The sequence below is a fragment of the Falco rusticolus genome, chromosome 2 (assembly GCF_015220075.1).
Source record: "Falco rusticolus isolate bFalRus1 chromosome 2, bFalRus1.pri, whole genome shotgun sequence".
NCBI classification, from domain to species: Eukaryota; Metazoa; Chordata; class Aves; order Falconiformes; family Falconidae; genus Falco; species Falco rusticolus.
Genome location: NC_051188.1, coordinates 29,769,763 through 29,788,824, shown reverse-complemented (window position 1 = coordinate 29,788,824; position 19,062 = coordinate 29,769,763). Strand labels below are relative to the sequence as shown.

The window sequence follows — 19,062 nt, the reverse complement described above, 5'->3', positions numbered from 1 at the left end:
ACTGCTCTGGTCTGCAGTAGGTGTGTGAGATTCCTGTTTGAAAGTGGCAGGGGCCGCAGGCATAAAGGCTGGTCATGATTATTAGTGTGTTTTGCAGAAGAGGCAACTGTCCATTGAATATCTATTATTAAAAAAGCACAAACCCACGTGGTTTCTGTCTCATTTCAGGGACCGGTGGCACATTGCAGGTGCTTTGCTAGGGTAGCCACAGCAGTGACCTGCTGGAGGCTCTGATGCGCACAGCATGGGGAGCGGGCAGCCAGCCAGAGCATGGCAAAAACTGACACTGTTTCATGCTGCAACACCACAAAGAAAAGCTTGATTAAGAAAAGTTCAGTTCCTTAATTTTTTTCTGTCTTACGGGAAGATGGCAGAGTCATCTCTACATCAAGAATTCTCATCAGACTGTGTTTCCAAGATATCACACACTTACTTAGTCCTGTTTGAAGTGTGTGATAGGTGGATTTTAAATCTCTGCATGCTGAACAAAACAGCTGTTCAATGAAAGTGTACAAGAGATCAGAGCTTGTGAAGACTGTGCTAAAATGCCAACAGACTGTATAGCCTTGCAGCACTTAAGAGAAATATTCTTTAAAGGAAACATAAACAGCCCCTCAAAAAAGCAAACTGACCATGGCTGAAAACAAGTCAGCATTGAGATATGCTTATCTGAGGGAGGCATGAGTAGACAGCAGTGAGGATGGTGGAGGATGGATAGACATTGCTGAATATGGATCAAAAGAAATTTTTAGTTTAACTTTGGTAATGGCATTTTAAAATAAAATTTTCCTATGCTGACATTTTCAGTGTTTTCTTCGCTGTGCTTCCTAAGTAGAGAACTTGCATTCTGGTACACTGAAGAATAAATAACCCCCAAAAAAGATTAATTGATAAAAAGGGAGGTGTTTGTGAGAAATGTATGTTTTTAATCATAGCTTGTGTTCTGGAACAATCCTTCAACAATTCTGCCTTCTGGCTGTGGATTTCCCCATCCTATCTATGACAGGATCTCCTAATAAATCCCAGGTTTCAAGGTGAAAAGCCTTTCTGTATTTTAGGTGGGCTTGTTTTAAGGGAAAAATGCAGGCAGATTCACCCGATCTCCACATCTGGCTTCTGCCACACCGTCCCATCCTGTTTGAAAAATAATTAACAGCAAAATACATAAGTTTAGCTGAGACAGTGAGGGCTTAGCATTTGAGCCTGCCTTTGACGTCCTGTTGGGGCTAATGAGAGAGGGTATTCAGAGCTCTCAGTTGTGGTTTGGGGCTGTGGCAGGCACATACCACAGTCCTTATGCCTGTTTGATGGCTGGAAAATTATGACTACCTAGAAGGTCAAAGGCTCAGCTTTAAAAAATAAACAGAACTGGAAAATGGGGTTTCTGTAGCATCCGGGCATGCCAGGTAGACACAGCAAGGGACTGGTGAGGCCCAGGCACTTCGTGCTGCTTGCTGCCCGTGCAGTGTGGGCTGAGAGGCTGCAGCCCCCGGTGGTGCGGGAATGCAGGCATGGACAGCATCTGACACCCACCCTGGAGGGGGAAGCCATCGCCTCTTTGCTGGGCTGACACAAGCAGCAGATAGGATGGGAGGTGGATTTGGCATGGCCCCTGCCAAGTGTGAGCTGAGGTCTCCACTTGGGCTGGTTGTGTCTGGGACCAGGAAATTGTGAGCAAGGTTTAGGGGGCAAATACTTTGATGACATGCAGGGTTGCACCTGAGGAAAGTCCTATTATAAGGACTTGAAATCAAAATGTTAACCTGTCAGACAAACACTGAAAAACTAGGTAATAATTCTAACTTTTCATTCCTTTTCCCCTTCTGAAATAAATTATTATGAAATTTACATTCAGTAGATCAGTAACTGAAAGAACTTTTTCGAAAAGGGATTTAAATGCCCAGATAAATCTGGTAGGACATTAACCTTCTGAAGTATACAAGATACTCCTTGGCATGCTGTTTGTTACTTAACACAACCATTAAAAGGTGGTTTATCTGTGGAAGGGGAGGGGGAGATTAATGAGACCAGCAGAAACAATGAATGAACTGACCATGATGAGATGCACTGGCAGAGTGAGCTACTGTGGCAAACAGTTTTGTAAAAACAAGAAATATTAAAGCTGGATCTCTGGGGAGGATCAAAGTCTTATGGCTATAGACAAGGTTTCTGCTACAGGGGCTGCAACGGGCTCTTTCCATGGGAATGGGAAATGAGCTTTTTATAGGACCCATGGAAGTCCTGTAGGACTCAGGGCTTCAGGGTACGTGTACAATCCTAAGGTATGACATCTCTCTAATGCTGGGCATGATACTTTGGCAAACTGCTAAGCATGTTTGTTTCAAATGTAGACTCAGCCTTTTCTGAAGTTTCTTGGGATTTCTGAATGACTCACGTTCGACAGAGCATCAGAGCCTTTGGACACACTTGAAAAAGACTGAATACAGGAATGGAGCACTGGCCTGAATAAAGTTAACTTAGTTAAACAAATTTAATTTGCATGAAATAGACTTTAGAAGATATTTTAGTGACACCAGTGCATAGCTGTGAATATGCATGGGTGAACACCAGAGTCTTCCAGAAATGTGAGCAGGAGTATGACAGAGCCAAAGTGCTCAGGGAGAAGGAGTGGAGGAGCTGGCGGTAGCTTAGCTCTACTAAGCTCCTGTTTCCTAACTGATTTTGGACACAAGGCTAAAATTACTGTTAACTCCTCAGAAGCACCGGCACCTGGAGGTGAGCAGTGTCAAGACATAAGTGGGTGCTGCATGTATTCAGTGCTGTGGTGCTGCCTGTACCCCACTAGCTGTGAAGCCGCTCTACCTCTGGTTTGAATGACATAGGCTTCAACACTCTGAGATCAGGTCTATCCCCAACACCAGGTTATTTAATTTTGGGCATGATTATTTGTGTTATAAAACCCATTTAGGCACCATGTTACAATCTGCTTGCAAGAGAGAGGTTGAGACCCCATGGTGAGGTCAGCTGAGTGACTGCTTTAAATTTTTTTACAGGAGGAAGCTAATAAATGTGACAAATGTGGTTAATCCAAAAAGAAACTTTGAACGTAAAAGTAGAGAATCAATTTTTTTTTTAAACACAATTGTACCATGAATATTTTCAAAACAAGATGTTTCACTGAATCAGGACACAGGGAAAAGGCTTTTCTTTCCAAAATTAGAATAAAAATTTCATACTGGGTCAAATGTAATGGTTTGGGCTGACCCAAAAGGGAATGTGTCAATTCAGCTTATACTAGTGCTTTTTTTCCCAGCTAGATCACGATTGCCCAGCTCTGCCTATGGCTGGTCTGTTCCTCCCAGGTGAGGACCTGGGGGAGCTCAAGGATGGCCAGCAAGGACTTGGATGCCTGACCCTATTGTGAGGGCTCTGATGATGTCTTCAGAATTGGCCCAGGCATCACTAGGCTGTCCCTGTCCCAAGTTGCCTTTAACAGCACAGGTAAAAAGTGCTGAATGTCTAGAAAATGGTTACAGCTGCATGTTGGCCAGTCCTTAGAGGCACTGATACAGAAAACCCTCCTCTCAGCGGCCATCCTTGACCTCCTACATTCCCCTCACTCCCTGGGAGGGTTCCTCTGTAGCTGCCAAGTCTTGAGTTAGCTCTGGGCACACTGGGCCAGGGTAAAAGAGTGTTAGGACATGGCGGAGAGGCTGGGAGGCATCCTCCTCCAGAGAGCAGACAGGAGAGTAGAAGGGATGACAAAAATCTGGCTTGATTCCCAATAGAGTGTACTGGGTGTTGGGGATGCTGTGCCATACTCTGCGGGAGAGAGGAAGGACTTTGGTGCCTCAGTGTTTGCATGTCATACCAATGAAATAAAGCTGAAGTCCTAGGAAAAACAAGGGCGGGCATGATTCTGCAGGAGGAGTGTATGGTAGCAGATATAGGAAGCACCATGCTGGGCCGTACTAAAGGTCTGTCAGGTAACAAATTTTTGGCTGTGGTCAACAGTGGCTGAGTGTCTACGGTGAGGGTCCAAGCATACATGCCGCTTGCCCAAATGCTGTCTCAGCATCCAACAATTGGCAGCTTGGGGGCTTCCTGAGGCAGAAGCGGCTGTAGTACACTGAACCACTTTCAGTGGATTTTTACTTCTCCAGTCTCCCCTTGAGCCCATGTTCAGTCTTAGCATCCATGGTTTAAGTGCCCACTGTGCAAAAACAATCTCTTTCACTAGTTTTGATCCAACCACCGACTGCAAGTTCCACAGTGTGCACTGGAAGAGGCAGTGAATGGGCATTTCCTACTCACCCTTTCCATGCTACTCTTGATCACTTGATTTTTGACTGTATTAAATCCTTTCCTCCACTCCCAGGTCTTCTGTTTTCCAGGCTGAAGCATTCTAGGGCATTCAGCTGTTCCTTGTGTGCAAACCACTCTGTACCTTTGACCCTTAGTGCTGCTTTTCTCTGAACCTCCTCCAGATTCCACTATATCTTTTTTAAGATGTGGGGGTGGAAGAACAACCAGGACTGTACAAAGTGTTCATGATGCAAGCCCATCATGGCTTTATATGATGGGAAATGCTGCTGAGTTGGCTTTTGGCTCAGCTGCACCAGTCTGAATGATACTGCAAAGAGAGATGGACAAAGGAGCAGTGGTGGGGACAGACCATCTGGGAAAGGGCAAAGTGCTCCCCAACAGTGTGGGAGCCATGTGCCCGGGAGGCCCCATTAACCTGGTGGGCAGAGCTACCACAGACTGGTCCTGGAGGAGAAGAGGAGGAGAAAACAGTCATGAGGCATCTGGTCCTTCTCCTCAGAAAAGCTAAAAGCCCTCCAGCTTGTAAGCTGTGATGTGCAGTTCCCCATCAATGGCTGGGTGCTCTGTGCAGGAGCAAGGGAGATAGGACACAGAATGGGCTGTTTGCCAATGGGCACGGGCTCAGACAGGGCTGGTTTGATAAAAGCAACAGACTGAGGAGGGGTAAAGACCTCAGAGATGTCTGGAGGCAATAGAGGACAACCCCTTGTCAAGTAAGTGGTCTATTACGGTCTGGTGCTGGAGCCTAAGAAAGGGACATTTATACAGGCCACCCAGGAAACAAGTCTTCTGCTGGGATTATGTCTTTTCCAGTAAATGGAAAACAAAAAGAAGGGGGTGGTGGGGTGGTGGGGGTGGAGGGATTGGGGTTGGGGGTGGAGGTAAAGAAAAAGAAATAGATGCAAACAGGGTCCCAGTTGCCAGGTACTTCATTGCTGGAACTGTTCATGCCAGTGCAGTTAGTGGTCCATATTCTGTGTATAAGCAGAACTGAAGATAGCTCTGGAAACCTGTCTTGTTTGAAGTGTCTCTGCTGTAAGCAGCAATCTCTACTATAATACCAGGTAAAGGAACAGAATTGCATTTTAACCTCATTTATTCCCCCCAGCACGTGAAACACATGTTGAGGAGCTAGAAATCACTCGTCCATTGGATGCAAAGTCTTGGTAGTTGCCTATGAATGAATAAATGCTGTTAAAGTCTACCTAATTTTAAAATGAGTGAGGTTTTTGAAGGATAGACACCAAGTATTTGCCCCCAAGCTTGAGACCTAAGGATGCTGGGTCTCAGCTGCTGCTGTTCCAGCTGTGTCATCTCTGCCTTCAGCAAAGCTACACTGATATATCCAGCCAGGGAGATGCCCCCCCCCATTTCATCCGCGCTGCATTTGCTTTATAGTATATGGTTTGCCAACAGCTTTCGCTCTGTGTTTGTGGCTCAGTTTATCACAAGCAGAGCCAACGCAGGCGGTTCTAAGGGTGGGGCCGTGTGCTGCAACTTCAGTGTGTACAATTTCTGTTTCAGATTAAAAAGAGATTAATTTCTGCTTTTCTGTGTTTTGTTTTGCAGATGGCAGGTAGCTCTTATTTACTTGAAGATGTTTTTTACATCTTCTGTTGGAGTGTTTGGAATAGAGTAGGTGGTATGAAGGAGAAGTGGGAAGAGTTAATCCAAGTAGGAGAAGTTTTGACTGCAGCTGTGTGAAAAATGGGCCAGAAAGTGTTTTATACATTTATCTTTGTTTCAACAAAGCCTATTTCTTTTTCATACTTCAAGTACATGAGAGGGGGTAGTCAACCTGAAATAGTTTATTTAATCCAAAATAGAACATCTTGGTTTTGGCCTGCTTAATCCTAATAAAAGAAATAAATAAGAAGAGTCAGTTTCTAACTGAAAACATCTTCTAAAGACCAATTTGAGAACATTTCAGTTTGAGAATGGTGAAAGAATACACATTGGCTGTAAAAAAAGAAGAAGAAAAAATATATTATTATTTCTGATCAGAAAAATCTTGTTTAAAAATAAAAATCTACCTGGGGAGAGAGATGGACAGAGAAGTTCACTTTCTGGTGCTCACAGTTAGCTCAAAGGCAAGGCTTGCTGAGCAGGAGTCTTTCCTGTGTGGAAGATCCAGAGATGCGCTCAGTGAGACAGCTTCCCCAGCCATGTCACCTGCAGCTCACAGATTTGGTGTTCTTGAGGAGCTGGGGCCTTTCAATCTACCTTTGGTGCTCCCCAATGCATGATCTGACTGATTTGAGGATGTCTTGGCAGTACCACCCCACCACAGTGGCAAAGAGGCCACCCAGGGTCCTGGGGATCTCTTCCTCGAGCCTATGGTTTAGGTAACCCTGTCCTGCATCACCTTGGTGCTTTTCTACTAGGCATAAAGCTCTCACCCGGGGAAACCTGCTGGGTTTGGCTGTTTGGTGGCGGAGCAGGGCCACAGACCCTGTGTGCATTCTGCTGCCATCAGCCCGGTGCAGGCACCAAGGCTTGGGCGGCCGAGCTGCCTTGGACAATTATTGCAGCATGGAAGCCAGATGAAATCTTGATTGAATCTAGCTCATAAAGAGTAACTCACTGAAAAGTCCTTGAGTTACTTGCACACATTTTTCTAATAAATGAGCCATGCAAATACTTAACCCTATTATTGCTTCTTAAGAGGAAGACATTAATAGTTCATCTTTAATAGTACACTTACTGAAAGGTTATCTGCAGTACATTAAAGTTCATAATGAACAATTTAAAATCAAATAAATAATCAAAGGAGGCCAAATAGGGCAGGTGAGAGTGGGAATAACGCACCAATAAACTTTCAGATTAAACATTTGGAGTGGGGGAACAAGCTTTTTCCTGCAAACGGAGTCTTGAGAAAACCTGCAGGCATCCCTGCATTTACAGGCAGGTTTCTGTCGGGGATCAGACCCATTCCCTGGGAGCTCACAGCAGCCTGCTGGATTTGCTGACACCTTGGGTGCTGTGGCAGCTCTGCTGGGCACCTTGGACCCTGTGGTCCAAAAATCTGGGAAAGAACTCAATTAATTGTTCTGGAATAAATCAGCTCCACATCTTTTTAATTTATTTCCTTTTGAAGGATAACCTGTGGCAGTCTTGCCTCTCTAGTTCAGAGGAGAAACTTTCTATTTAGTATCAGAATTTGCATGCAGTGTGGAAAATCCTCTTTCACCAACTGTTTCCACAATGGAGGCAGCAATGCAAAACCATGCCCTGGGCTTCTTACTGATTGTTGGGCAGTGCCGGTGTGTGGAATGTGCTCATGCACTGGTGGAAAGTGCAAACAAAAGGTTGTCTGAGAGCCTGGGCATTGCTGGCAGGAAACAAGGAGGCAAACTGGGCAGCATCTGCCATTCACAAGAGATGCAAACTGCCACCATCGGTTCATCCCTTTTCTGTCTTCTCATGGTGCACTCAGTGTGTTTTCCTGCTCACCCAGTCCCTGTTTCTTCCCATCTATTACAATCTACCATCTAGTAAAGCACTTTCCCTGTTTCTCTTCCCCCCTCTGTCTCTGCCCTGGGTGGCTTTCCCTCTCCCCATGAAGGCAGGTGGTGAGAGCCTGCTCGCTGCTGCCTGCTTCAGCTGCAGGGAGGGATGTTCTGCCCGGCACTGGGTGAGTGGGGCAGGAGAGGAGCAGAGGCGCTGTTGCCCAAACCTCACCCCTGCTTGAGGCTGCCGCAGGAAGGTTTCCACAGTAGCTGGGAGTGGGGGGAAGGCAGGCAAGCAGCTGCTTTTACAGATCCCAGACTCCTGCATAAGTGTTGTGTGTCTGTAGCTGGGCATGAAGCTTGGGGAGTCCTGGAGTCACATACTTCCCTTCTCCTGCTCCCTTGCTGCTTATCTTCTGCCTTCCCAATTTAGGAGACACTGACTTAGGATCTCCCCCAGCCTAAAAGAAAAAAGGAAAAAAGATTGTTCTGGCTTTTGAGGCATGCGATGTAGTGTGGGAGCAGAAAACCCTTGGCGCGGCGGTCACAGAAAGCAGAGCTGTTTGCTGAGTCAGGTCCTTGATGAGCTGGCAGCTCCGCATCTGCCGTCTGGTATTCATTGTCGGCAACTTGCAGTCTCAACTTCCTACATCATCTCTTAATCCTCTAAAAGATGTGTTTCTCTGACTCAGAGCTGAGCGCGCTCTCGCTCCCCGTCCGCTGAACATGTGCCTTTCCATGCAGTCACAACGCACTGGGCTGACCTGGCCCATGGCACCGCTGCTGTCGCTCCTGGGTGATGCCTGTCTGTCCTGTGTTTGGACCACCCACCACTGGCCTTCCTCTGGGTGGTGGGCAGATGTCTCCAGTCCATACCTGTCCCTGTGGCTGGAAAGTTTTTCCTACTGGATAAAGTATATTCCCCCTGTGCTCTTGCTCTGCTCTTGCTGCTGTATGCAGCGTGGCATGGCGGCATGGTTTCTTTGTGCTGTACTATTCCCACTAGTCTTGTCTTCTTCAGACTAAACAGTACCAGGCCTTCAGTCTTTCCTCCAGAATAATTTTTTCTTGACCTCCTTGCTTTCCCCTTGGGCTTTCTCTGCTTGCTCAAGATCCAGTGTGCTAGAAGACATAGTTATTCCTTTAATGATCAGTATTTTCTCAGGGACCCAGGAGATTTCATTGCAGGTGGTAAAAAACCTTTACATTTGAGCCAGATCGAGCTTCCTTGTTACAAAATATTGCTGTTTGCCACCATGTTCTTGGCCTGGCCTGTAATTTTGGGTGGTGGCTGGATGCGCAAAAGTAAATTAATGGAACTGGCACTAACTAGCATGAAAAAATAAGAGGGCAATGAGTTCTTGAGAAATAAATGATGTTTCTAAATCAGTATAATATCTTGGTCATTGTTTAAGAACTAGCAGATCTTCGTAGACTAGAAGGTTACATGACAGACCTTCAGTTAATGTAAATAGGTACAGCTCTGTGGTCGAGTTACGCTGATTTACATCAGTGGAAAATTTGTCCCTGTGCTGACATTTGGGGGCCTTTAAAGGAAGACTATCCAGTTTAAAAATAACGGTTCTTTGATTATTTTTTTTTCTTTAAATGAATGTTAATGTCCCAAGAAACATAATCGAAAGACAGCAGGGAAATTTTTTCTTTCAGGTTTTTAATGTTTGCTTGTTTGCTGGTGTGTTCAAACTGAGCCTTTCACATCTCTGGTTATTGTTATTCACTGCATCCAGATACAGAGCATTGTTATTTGTGCAGGTCTCCCTGTACCTGGAGGAAGGAAAAGCCTCTTTAAAATGGAGAAGGCAAGAAAAGAGCCCTAAAGCTGCATGAGAGATTCAGGAGAAGTGCAATGATTGAAACGTATTTAACTAACTTTATTTTTAAAACTGACTTTAGGTGGGGAACCTGCGGAGAAATTACGAAACTGTCATCATCCTTGAGGACATGTTCAAACATGCCTTCTTCTCGCAGGCCACTTACTGCTGCTCTAATCATTGGAGTTCAAGGTTATTCTGAAGAGAGGAATTAAAAGGAAGGTTCATTTAAATACTGCTATGGATAAATAAATGCTATTAGCTTCCCCATTCCCTGAGGTGTATTTTTAAATCAAAATACTGCTACTGTACTCTTTGCTGGTCCTAATTCAACCATACACTAAGTAGAAATAATGCTATTTGCACTTACAGACTTGCACAAGCAGTAGAAATGCTGTATGAATATTAGCTACAAAAATTAGAATGGGGTCATTTTTATTGCTAATTAAATAATCACTTTATGCAAAAGCAGTGTAAAATATGTTTAGTAAAAGCAATTACCACATTTAATAAACAGTTTTGTTAGAGGTCTCTTCCACTGAACTAGAATTAATTTGAAGCCCTTTAAGTCCTTTCCCTATATTTTCTCACAGTACAATGCAGCAGTTAGTTAGTGGCACAGTTGACTGATTTTATTGTACTCTAACTTAAAAGAAACAGTTATGGAATTGTAAAGTAGAAAAGTGTGCATGTCTATATATTGCTACGGTAGCTATCATTGAGATTATAACACTTAGATGTCAAGAAAATCAATTAGGAATAAGCACTGAGGAGAGTGATTTCCAGCGATGTCTGGGTCTTTTTTTCTGTTTTCTCTATGTGGGAGCACACAACAAAGTTGTTCATTGCCTTTCCTTCTCCCACCCTGTTGTTATAAACTGTTGTGTGAAATCCTGTTCGGACATTCTCCTTTTCCCGTGGCATTTCAATGAGAGTAATTGATCTCCTGGCCTTCTCTGAGGCAGACTGAGCTAGCAGAGCAGGCTCTCCTCATGTTATTTCAGGAGAATTATTTATGGCGAAAGAGCTAAGGAAATAGGGTTATTACTAAGGACTTGGGAACAGAGGAAGATGAACAGAACTGGAGGTTGTAAATTAAATAAAGAATGGGACCGAAGAAAAAAAAACAACATGGCAAGTCACGGGATCCGGTTCTGCTCTTGCTTCACACCAGTTTGCTCTACTGACCTAAACAGCTCTGAGGCGAGCTTCAGAGTCTGTGTTGTTACTGTACATAATAGATCTGAGCAAAAAAATAGATCTGGGGGAAAAAATAAATAAATTGCAAAATACATGCGCATCCCAGGACAGAACCCCAGCTGAGGGTAAATGAGATAAATATCAGAGTTCAACAGAGCTGATTTGAGCTTTTGGAGGGTCTGGTCTGTTTCATTTTTCTCGCGTTATGAATAATTGCTAATGATGCAAACTGTTACTAAACTTGTTTCGCCATTTGGTGTATGGCTTGCTATTTTTTTGAGGGAAAAAGTACTGTATGTATTTAGCTCAATCCAATACAGAAATACCCCTCAGAATGTCTCCATTTGCTGGATTTATGCTGTCACAAAGTGAACGCAAATCTCAGTTTGGTGTTCAGGTGTTTTGAAATAAATCACTGAACTGCAGCCTTCATATCTTGCTTCTTTGACTCACTGCACAGCGGACACCCTAATTCAGCGAAGTGGCTTTTTCAGCCTGATGCTCTTCGTTGTCTTGTGGGCAGGGCAGATGAACAGACACTTTTGAGGAGAAATCTTGGAAGTCACAACTAATTTCATGTCAGTCTTTTCTTGAATGTTTTGGAAACCTGCTGTAATTTGCTGTATCTTTTATAAATCATCCAAATGATCATTGAATGGGAAACCGCAAGAGCAAGTAATCCAGCCACAAATTAACGATGAAACATAACGAACTGCCACTTATCTGTGCAATTGATATTTTCATCTGAAGGGTCCCTTCTGTTCAAATGTCTGGCTGAATTGCTTCTCCAGGATTTCTTTCAATTATTTGAATCTCTTGTTGGCCAAATAATTTTTGCTTCCTGTAGCATTTCAGATAAATGAGATTGTACCAAGAGAAAAGCAGAGCTAACACCATTCCAGTGGAGAATTTCTTGGCTCCGCAACTTGTCTTTTCTCACTTCAGAGACTCTCGAAGTAACAGAACATATAATATAGCCGTTTAATGTGTGCATTGTTTCCAGCCTTCTGTCTAATGGCAATGCTGTAAATTGAACTAACCGTTTGGTCATGTTTTAATAATTAACACTTTAACACAAAAGAGTCTTTTTGGTATCCTGTCATTGAGTGAAGTTACATAGGTGATTTAAAAAGTCTGTTTTGTCAATCTGCTCTGTAGTTGCAAGGAAAGAGATTCTAAACTAAACCTAACGGGCCGTAGTTTTTTTTTAAAGGGCCTCAGCCTAGACTTAATTTGTTCCTGTAATACCATGATATGATATGTGTGATTTTACTGCCTCTCTGTAGTAATGGCTTTGCAACAGTTGCTGTTCCTGTTGTAGCTGAAGGAAAAGCTTTGCCTCAGGTTGCGTTCCTGGTGCTGGAGGCACAGCCTCTGCTGCCAGGTGGGATGGCTGCCCGGGGTACGGCCAGAGACACCCCCTACCCCCTCCTGATCTAATGGGAAACAGGTTGGTTTGGTAGATTTGCCAGACGTGTTGGTGTAAGGAGTTGGTTCACCAAGGTGTGACCTGATCCACTGGCTATAAATTGCATTTCGCAGGGTATGACCAGGACACGTTCAACAGGCAGGATGCCAGTATAAACCTTGGGGCACTTGCCTAGCACCTTCTTGCAGGAGGTGTGTTTTGGGGTAGCAAAGGCATTCATACTCTGAAATCATTCAGCAGTGCTTGATCTAAAGATACATTCACATCGCTACCTATCGGGCACATACCTGAAGTACCAAAATTCAGAGGCTATTCTTAGCTTCATATCCACGGTCAGCTGAGGGAAAACATGCTCCAGTGCTTATTTGCATTCTGGAAAGTGAGAGAATCTGCTGTAAAACAGGGAGAATCTTTCCCAACATAAACACCTGCCACAGGAGGTCTGGATACTCCCCTCCTCGTGCTTGCTTCTGTGATTGACCAGAAGTAACGTTTCTTTGCTCCTTGTGTGACCATGAGGTATAAAAAGGATACTTTGTGTGTGGCACCTGCTACAGACAGCTTTCCATTGCCACCTTCTGTGTCCTTCCTCTTCCCTGTTTTCTTACCCCAGAGCTACAAGAGACACTTCAGCGTAGGTAGGTTTATGGTCCACAGTCAAGTGCTCTGCAGAGAGAGATAACCTTGGCTAGTTTTGGACAGAGTACTGAGTTCTGGAAGCAGTCTAGGAGGGTGCCAATGGATGGGGAAACCAGTCTGTGCAAGGCTCTGTGCTGCTGCTTCTGGTGGGTTATGGTGGTAGTTGAGCCACTAGTCCTGAGGAGGACCCAGGACTGTCCCAACAAAGTGTAGCTGGTGACTCAGATGAAATAGGTGATTTGGTGACAAAATGGGAGGTAAAATAAAATCCTGCCTAGGAGAATGGCATACTGCTCACTGGTGTTCTACCAGAGAAATAACAGTTTGCAAAGATTTAATACAGAAGAAAACTATCTACAGGGACCACACCCACAATATGAACCTAAATTGCCAAATAACCCGCTCTCTTTATGAAATAAATACATAACCACAATGCCGCAATGAAATGGAAAAAGCAATTTTGCCCAGAGAATATTGTTCCTAAAGGCACACAGGGCAAAGCTCAGAGCCCACCACACCCAAAAGTCAGGACAACAGCGAGAAATCAAATGCCAAAAAAATAATGCAATCTTGTAAAAAAAACCCAACACACACACACACACACACACACAAATTACTTCTCTCCTTCCTGCCCTCCCTCACTTCGTTCTGTTTCTCATCCTAAGCAGATTTCCAGATAGCTCTTTAGCTGTATGGAATTTGTGAATACAAATCCAGATCCTGGACATGTACAGCACCCCTGCTTGTCAAAACCCGCCCCAATCCCTCAGCAAGTAGCTCAGCACCCAGCACCCAGCACATAGCCAGTACTCAGGGTACTGAGTGCTTTGAAGGAGTAGTGTAGACTTGCATGCTTTGTTCAGCTGAAACTCTAGCAAAATGATCTGCTCTCAGCCAGCCCTCTTGCATTGCTTCTGGCTGCTCACCCGCTTCTGCCAACATCTTTCTCTTGTAATCATGGAATAGGAGGTTTATTTTTTTTTCCAGCTAGCCAGGATTTTTCTTGATCTGAGATTATGTTACTGCTGTTTTTAGCATGTAAACAGTCAAAATATGCTTGATGGCTGGGACTTCCAGAGGTGTTCTCCACTGGCCTAATTCTGCATGTATTAAGACAGCAATGAAATTCTTACCAGCTTCATCAGGAGTGGAGTTGAGATAGCAATGAATTCTACTGGAAATCCCAGTAGAAAAAATGTGTTGGCAACATTTTTTTCCCCCCTTTCCTTCATAATCTGAAATAAAACTGACACTCCTGTCCCTCTTCTTTTTCATAGCCAGTCATGAAAGTAGAGTGGGTCTGTTGCTATTCCAGTATGCTTCAGTGCCACATACGACCACACCTATCTTATGCATTTAGTGTTAGTATCACATTTTTAATGCTTTTATGCCCTTAATTAAGAGGTTATTTTAAAACAAGGGCAGTCTTTTTTCTTTTTTTCTTTTTTTAATATGAGTTTTGTCAGGAGGCTGAACTCTTTGTAAAGGCAGCGAACACAGATGGATACGCTCACTTGGGTTATTTTGCTCGGGGCCATTAACGGAGGAAGTTTGTGAGCAATGGTGGCATCGAGGCTACCACAGCCAACATCCATGCCTTAGGGGAGAGATCCTGCTGAATGGGCTGGGCAGAAGGAGCCAGGCATCCCTCTGAAGGGGCTGACACATGGACAAAAATGTTGATGCAATATTGCTTAATGCCATTTACGAGGAGGAACGAGGCACCAGGGATCTTCTCTATGTGTTGCACTGAACACAGCCTTCTCCAAGGGAAGTTTGTAAGAGGAAGGAGGACAACTGACTGACACCTTTCCTCAAAACCAAAACATTTTGCTTTGGCATCCATTCCAGTGAAGAGTGGCATCTTCCAGAGCAACAAGACAGTTGTAATAATGAATGAGGCTCCAAAGTCTCAAATTCTGCTCCTGCCTGGCCAGTGTCCCAGCACTGCGATCCCCAGGTAGCAAAAATCATGAGTCAGCTCACTCCCTCTTCCCAGCAGCCCACTCAGGCGCAGTCAGGTCATGTTTTCAAGTTTTCCTCTGCAAACAGGAGGGATGGAAACTTCTCCTGCAGGAATGAAAGTTGAGGTTTGTGTTCAGTCTCTCCGTTCCAAGCTGGGACTCGAATACCAGCTTTACATCTGTGAAATGTTGGATAAATCAGGAGAGCTGGCAGCAATGGGGAGTGTTTTTATGCTGGTTTTTGTGGGGATGGAGTCCAAACTACACCCCAGGATCTGAACGTTTGTGGGTTTGAAATTCACCCTCCCACTTTTGAAGTTCTTTCTACTCTGAAATAAATTTTGAAAATAAGAAAATAGTATAAAGTGTATCTAAATGGCACAGCACAATGCCATGAACAGAGAGTTAAAACCTGCCCAGGACTTTTTAGCAAAACTCACTAAGTGTAAGGTGGGAAGTAGGTTTTCTTGAACTACTGGATACTTCTCTCTCTTACCCTGAAAAGTAACACTGGATGAAATAAAAAATAGGCTTTGGATGCAGACAACAAGCTGATTAGGAGGCTAGCAAGAAGTAAAGTTGTATGACTGCTCACAGGCAGGTTAAGTTAGATTTTGTGGCACACTGTGCTAATGAAGCTGCCTAGTTTCCCAGATTTGAGCAGGCCTGTCTAGAGGTAGTTCAGGTATCTTTGTCAGCAGAAAGAAAAAGCAAGGATGGGTGCAGGGAGGCTGAAATGCATCACTTTCCTTTCCTTGGCAGGGGCAGTCTGCGATCCACTGTTCCCTGAATATTCCTGTCTTTGACTTTTAAATGGAAAGGTGATTGTGTGGTTTCCTTTTTAACATAATTTTTTAAAGAGAGAAATGAGGGAGTGAGACTCAATGCAAAACCTGTGCACCTCAGGATGAATGAGTAATGGAAGAGCACCATCGCTGCGGCCACATGTGGCATTGTTTACTCATGTCACTGTAAATGATTAATATTGAAAAGCTGCACTTGAACAAGTGAGATTGATGAGAGCTTTACAGGCTATTTTTGTGTAATTTAAAACAGTGCCTATACTGGACGGTAAAAAGAAGAGTGAAGACGAGACAGCCAGTGCTGTCAGCTTTTCTCCCTCCTGATTCAGGCTTTGGCCGTGCCCTGCCTCTGCTCTAGAAAGCCAAGACTTCAGATGAAGGATGGAAGGAGAAAAACAGAAGGCTGGGGGAAGATCTTGGTCTTGACCACACTGGCAGATGTGGAGATATTTGAGCTCACTCTTCCACATTAACACTGGAGCTTGTAGTATGAGGAAAGTTTTGTGGTGGTGGGTGCAGAGACACTTGAGCTGGCTGCATGTGTGCTGGGGGGAGAAGGGGAGTGCCCAGATGTAATTTAGCCATTTGTCCAGGTCCAAACTAAAAAGTTCACAAGTGTTGACACTGTCTCCTACACAGTGTCCAGGCTACTGAGGTAAGTTCCATCATGGACACCAGCCTGTTAAAGAGGTAGGTGCTATGCTGTGTCCAGGGGTCTCTACTAATGCACCTCTCTGTACTCCAGTTCTTCATAACTTGCAGGTATGTTTTTAAGGTCACTTAAATCTGAAAGCCCAGTTTTCATATAGTTATTTGAAGCAAAAGACAGGTTACAGGTAAAGGTCTTCTATAGCCCAGCAACAATTTCTAAGGAGATAAAAGGAGCTGTTCCTTAAGCATCTGTTAATAATTTGTATGAGACATGGAAAATAGCAACAGTCAAAAGGCAATCAAGAAACTTATCATGGATTACTTCAACCAGAGGGCCATTTGCTGCTGATCTCCTGTGGCCAATAACAAATTTCCTTAGTGTTTCTATAAATAATGATGTTGTCCCCTCAAGACAGGTAGTCCTGTATCCAGTACAAGGTCACTTTATATTGGTCTCAAGTCTGCTGAATGAGAAAGTGTTACAGACCCCAAAAAGCACAGTTGCTGAGGTACCAGAGATCACAGTCAATTTAAATTTCCTTTATACTAATGAAATAGGGCATTGACCAAAAATCTGCACACTTGGAACTTTAATAAGGACAATTATCCAAAGCTTAAAGCATTTGCTGGCATAAATGACTGAGCATATGCATTTTAAGTGGGAAGGCGCTAAGAAAAAATCAGGAATTTTTCAAGAATATCGTGCTAGTTTTTCCAAGTCCCATGATTCCATCAACGAAAAAGGGTTATGTAGAAAAACAACAGTGAAAAACTTCCTTAGCTAAACAGAGGAACAATAAAACACTCAAGAATATACCAAGAACAAAAAAAGATCTGATCCCAAGGGTTGTTAAAAAAGATAAGGTATTTTTTTAGCCTGTTAAGAGCCATGGTAAAAGTTAAGTTCTAGATACATATGATAAAATCATGAGTGCTGATACCAAAATGCAAAAAAGACTGGCAAATACTTTTATTTGTATTTATCTGTGCCTGTCTGAAGTGCTGGATTGTGGGAATGGAATTTTATTAGCTGTAACAAAAAGGGATATGAACAATTTGCTAAAATTAACACTTATCTCATGCCATGGAGATGTAAATTCATTACCTGAGGAATTATCTAAAGCATTATTATTAATTTCTAGCATAACTTTGAGGATGAGTAGCTTCTGAAGTCTTGCTGTATAGTCATTGTCATTTTGTTACCTGTAAGTGAACCAAAAGACTACAGAAAACTAGATGTTCCACAAAATGCTGTGGTTAAAATGTTCCAATTTGGGGGGGGGGAAAAAAAAGGAAAAAAAGAAAAAAAGAAAAAAAAAATCAAACCTCAAAACTCAAGCTTTGGTCAGTGAACATAAGACCCATCAAGGGAGATTTTTCACAGAAGGGTGGTTAAATACTGGTGCAAGTTGCCCTGAGAGGTTGTGGCATCGCTGGTCTTGGAGGTGTTCAAAGCCTGACTGCACTGAGCAACCTGATCCAGCTGGACCTGTTGTGAGCAGGTTGGGCTAGATGGCTTTCAGCAATCCAACCTAAATTATTCTGAGTCAGTGGTTAAACTGATTGTTCTGTTGTTTAAACCTACAGAAACGCAGAGAAAAACAAAATGAATGACAAATGAATTTTAAAATAAGATCCAGTATAGAAAGGGAAAACTTTATTAACTGTGGTTTCTTAAATCTGTAATATCCCTTTAGCATACTTTCTATATTCTCTCCATAGTGAAGGTAATCAAATATGGGACTAAAATATTGGATGAGACGGAAACAGTGCTGCTTGGGGTCTTTTAAAATCAGCAAATCCATCCCTAATGTAGCTGCTGGCAGAAAACATAAATCATAGAATCATAGAACCATAGAATTGTTTAGGTTGGAAAAGACCTTTAAGATCATCAAGTCCAACTGTTAACTGCCAAGTCTACCACTAAACCATGTCCCTAAACACCACATCTACACATCTTTTAAATACCTTCAGGGATGGTGACTCAACCACTTCCCTGGGCAGCCTGTTCCAATGCTTGACAACCCTTTCGGTGAAGAAGTTTTTCCTAATATCCAGTCTAAACCTCCCCTGGTGCAACTTGAGGCCATTTCCTTTCATCCTATCACTTGTTACTTGAGAGAAGAGACCGACCCCCACCTGCCTACACCCCCCTTTCAGACAGCTGTAGAGGGCTATAAAGTCTCTCCTGAGCCTCCTCCTCTCCAGGCTGAACAGCCCCAGTTCCCTCAGCCGCTCCTCACCAGACTTGTGCTCCAGACCCTTCACCAGCTCCGCTGCCCGTCTCTGGACACGCTCCAGCACCTCAGTGTCTGTCTTGCAGTGAGGGGCCCAACACTGAACACAGGATTCGAGGTGCGGCCTCACCAGTGCCCAGTACAGGGGGACAATCTCTTCCCTTGCCCTGCTGGCCACACTGTTCCTGATACAAGCCAGGATGCCATTGGCCGCCTTGGCCACCTGGGCACACTGCTGGCTCATGTCCAGCCGGCTGTCGACCAGCATCCCCAGGCCCTTTTCCACCAGGCAGCTTCCAGCCGCTCTGCCCCAAGCCTGTGGCATTGCATAGGCTTGTTGTGACCCAAGTGCAGGACCCAGTGCTGAGCCTTGTTGAACCTCATAAAAACTGACCTCAGCCCATTGAGCCATGATCTGTTCTTGGTTGCACTGGGTCTGTGCTGGGTGCCTCTGTACTTTGGATACCTCTTTAATTCTTCCTGCTCATCCCCTATTCTGACGACCTTGCAGGAACTGGACTGTGTAGCCCTCACAATGTTGAAGTCTGACACCTTGCATATTTACCTATTT

At 43.9% G+C, this 19,062-nt stretch overlaps 1 long non-coding RNA gene across 1 annotated transcript; it reads left to right on the top strand.

Annotated features, from left to right (window-relative positions):
- Positions 1-4,947: 4,947 nt before the first annotated feature.
- On the top strand, positions 4,948-11,200 carry LOC119143873. Its single transcript, XR_005102857.1, has 2 exons — positions 4,948-5,000; positions 9,651-11,200. It is a non-coding gene; the product is annotated as an uncharacterized LOC119143873 (long non-coding RNA).
- Positions 11,201-19,062: the final 7,862 nt, after the last annotated feature.